The 4,015-nt window shown below is 38.6% G+C and overlaps 1 non-coding gene across 1 annotated transcript; it reads right to left on the reverse strand.

The window, feature by feature from the left end:
• Window positions 1–3,652: 3,652 nt before the first annotated feature.
• LOC112206887 (U1 spliceosomal RNA) lies at window positions 3,653–3,810 on the reverse strand. Its single transcript, XR_002941380.1, has one exon. It is a non-coding gene; the product is annotated as a U1 spliceosomal RNA (small nuclear RNA).
• Between the last annotated feature and the right edge of the window lie 205 nt (window positions 3,811–4,015).

Genomic DNA, 4,015 nt, shown 5'->3' on the forward strand with positions numbered 1-4,015 from the left:
TTTGTTTTGTTTTGTTTTTGTTTTTATTCAGAGTCTTGCTCTGTTGCCCAGGCTAGAGTGCAGTGGCAGCATCTCAGCTCATTACAACCTCCACCTCCCAGGTTTAAGTGATCCTCCTACCTCAGCCTCTGGAGTAGCTGGGACCATTGGCATGTACCACCATGCAGGTTAACTTTTTTAAAATTTTTATTTTTGGAGAGATGGGGTTTTGCCATGTTGCTCAGGCTGGAAGCACTGATCTTTTAATCGTCTCTGTAGCTTTATCTTTTTTAGAATGTCATATAGTTTTTAGCCTTTTGAGATTAGCTTCTTTAACTAAGAAATGTGCATTTATGATTCATGTGTGTCTTTTTATAACTTCATTGCTTTATAGTAAGTTTTGAAATCAGGTAGTGTAAGTCCTTCAACTTTATTCTTTTTTCTCAGGCTATTTTACATCTTGTGCCTTTTCTTATAGATATTACAATAATTTTATTGATATCTAAAAAATATCTCACTGGGATTTTGATTGGTATTGCATTGGACCTACAGGTCAATTTGGGCAGAGTTGATATCTTAAAAATATTGAGTCTACCAATCTATGAATCATAGAATTGTCTCCTCAGTTATTTGGATCTTCTTTGAGCTCTTTAATCAAAGTTTGTTGTTTTCAGCTTATAGATTTTGTACATATTTTGTACATATTTTGTTAGATATATATCTAGATTTTTTTGGTACTATTATAAGTGATATTGTTAACAGATTTCAAATTCCAAATGTTAATTACTGGCATAGATCTTCATTTTTTATAGATGTTTTTTATATATATATATATAAAATTCTAGGTTGACATTTTTTCTTTCAAAATATGGCAGCATAGTTTGAGACTAGAGGCTCACATTCATTCTTATTTTAGTTGTTTGTGAAATGGGCTTCTTTTCTTTCTTTTCTTTTCTTTTCTTTTTTTTTTTTGGAGATGGAGTCTCACTCTGTCGCCAGGCTAGAGTGCAGTGGTGCCATCTTGGCTCACTGCAACCTCCGCCTCCTGGGTTCAAGCAACTCCCTGCCTCAGCCTCCCAAGTAGCTGGGATTACAGGCACCTGCCACCACGCCTGGCTAATTTTTGTATTTTTAGTAGAGACGGGGTTTCACCATCCTGGCCAGGCTGGTCTTGAACTCCTGACCTCGTGACCTACCCGCCTTGGCCTCCCAAAGTGATGGGATTACAGGCATGGGCCACTGCGCCTGGCCAGTGGGCTACTTTTCTATGTCAATATTTTTTCTTTACCACAGATTTTTGCTTATGATTTATCTTGGTGTGGTTTCTTTGTGTTTATCCTGCTTGGGGCTTATTGAGCTTTCTGAATTAGGGCTTTGTAGTTTTCATCAAACTTGGAATGTTTTGACCATTATTTCTTTTCCAATTTTTTTCCTCTCCATCCTTCTTTTTTGGTAGTCTAATTACTCAGATGTTAATTCATCTTATCCTATAGTCACTGAAACTCTGTTCATTTTTTCATAACTTTTCTCTTCTTCTTTGCTTTAGTTTCAGTAAATATGTCTATTGATATAACTACAAGTTAACGATCTTCTGCAGATTTTTTTTTTCTTTTTGAGACAGAATCTTTCTCTGTTGCCCAGGCTGGAGTGCAGTGGTGCAATCTCAGCTCACTGCAACCTCCTCCACCTCCCAGGCTCAAGCAATTCTGCCACCTCAGTCTCCCAAGTAGCTGGGACCACAGGCGAGTGCCAGCATACCCAGTCAATTTTTGTATCTTTAGGAGAGACGGGGTTTCACTATGTCGACCAGGCTGGTCTCAAACTCCTGACCTCAAGTGACTCACCTGCCTTGGCCTCCCAAAGTGCTGGGATTATAAGTGTGAGCCACTGCACCTGGCCTTCTTCTGCAGAATGAAGTCCCATATAGTAAATTTCTCATTTGGGAGATTGTGTTTTTTAGTCTCTAAAAGCTCAGTTTGTTTCATTTATATATCCTTTATTTCTCTCTTTATTATTTTTATGTTCTCTTTTAAATCCTTGAGCATATTTACAATCTCTGTTTAAAGTCCTTGTCTGTACGTTCCATCACCTGTCATTTCTGAGTTTTCTACTGAGTTATTTTTTTCTGATTATGAATGACATTTTCCTGCTTATTTGTATGTCTAATAATTTTTATTGGGTGCTAGGGATTTTGAATTGTACACTGTTAAGTGCCAGATTTTATTTTATTTATTTAAAGTATTAGACTTTGGGCAGAAAGTCAAATGAACTGAGAATCAGTTTGATTATTTCAAGAATTATTTTTAGACTTTTTAAGGCATGTCAGTAAACTTTTTCTATAAAGAGCCAGGTAGTAAATATTAAGTTAAGCTTTCTAGATAACACCCAATCTTTATTGTGTAACTTCCTCCTCCCCCCCTACCCTTTTTTTTAATACAACCTTGTAAAAGTGTGAAGACCGTTCGTTCTGGTGGGTCAAACAAAAACAGGTCATCAACCGGATTTGGCCCATGCACCATGCTTTGCTGATCACTGATCCAGAGCTTCCTTTATTCTAAGGCCAGCTTAGCATCACTATGAAAGTGTAACTACTTGGGGCCTTCAGTGAAGGTATCTTTCAGCCCCTCAAGTCTTGAGTTGTTTTCCTGATCCCATGGACTTTTACCTTATTCATATATAGTTTAATACTCAACAATAGAGTCACGGGATCTGCGGCAATATTTTTGGAACCCTTTCCCTACACAACTGTCTTCTCTCTAGCCACCTCAATCTTCCCAAACTCTGATCTGTGTCTACTCAACTCAGTGAGAGTGCCATGCATTTTGGGGGATCTCCTCACTGCACTGCAATCTGGAAAGTGCTCCCAGACAGAAAGATATGGCAGTTACATGGCTCACTTCATTTACTTCCCTTCTATAATGGATCCTAGTTCTGTGCTATCCAAAAACCACTGCCTCATATATTCTGCCTCCCCATTTCTTAGTTATTTCATTAGGAGGGTATGTTTGATTTCAGGTACTCCAATGTCATGAAATGGAACTTCTCCCCAACAAGTGCTTTAAAACATTTCTCTTTTTTTTGGAAAATTAAATTCAGAAAGAACTATAAATGGTGATTATTGTTGTTTAAAAGCCTGTCCAGGCCAGGTGTGGTGGCTCACGCCTGAAATCCCAACACTATGGGAGGCTGAGGTGGGCAGATCACTTAAGGTCCGGATTTCGAGACCAGCCTGACCAACAGGGAGAAACCCTGTCTCTACTAAAAAAATACAAAATTAGCCTGGTGTGGTGGCACAAGCCTGTAATCCCAGCTACTCGGGAGGCTGAGGCAGGAGAATCACTTGAACCCGGGAGGCGGAGGTTGTGGTGAGCTGAGATCATGCCACTGCACTCCAGCCTGGGTGACAAGAGAGAAATTCTGTCTCAACAAAAAGAAAAAGTCTGTCTGATTTTTCCTTTCTTCTGTGTTTTTCCTGCTATTATATAAGAGCAAGTTGTACAAGCCTTATCCTTAGATTACTGTAACAGCTAGATTATACACATATTTGAATTCAGTGATCATATACTATATTTGTTATCTTGAACAGGTCCTTGCTATGTCTTCTCAGGTAAGTCTAGACTTATTTTATTTTATTAAAATATTTTTAAACTTTAAAGTAATTTTTTTTTCAGGGGACAACATGAATACGGGCTGTACTACTACAAATCATGCAGTCAAGTTTCCAGCATTTGGGGAAATTGCAAGGGTCAGCATACCTGGAGTGCAGTGGATGAGCTTAGCCTTGGAAAAACCACCTTTGGAATTGTGGTTTGTTCCCTGACAGGTAAGTATTAGATTTTTATTTATTTTTGTTATTTATTTATTTATGTTATTTATTTATTCATTTTTATTGTTTAGAGAAAGGGTCTTGCTCTGTCACCCAGACTGGAGTGTAGTGGCATGATCATAGCTCACTGCAGCCTTGACATCCTGTGCTCAAGCAATCTTCCCGACTCAGCCGCCCGGTTAGCTGGGACTACAGGTATGTGCTACCATA

This window comes from Pan troglodytes, chromosome 1 (assembly GCF_028858775.2).
Source record: "Pan troglodytes isolate AG18354 chromosome 1, NHGRI_mPanTro3-v2.0_pri, whole genome shotgun sequence".
NCBI classification, from domain to species: Eukaryota; Metazoa; Chordata; class Mammalia; order Primates; family Hominidae; genus Pan; species Pan troglodytes.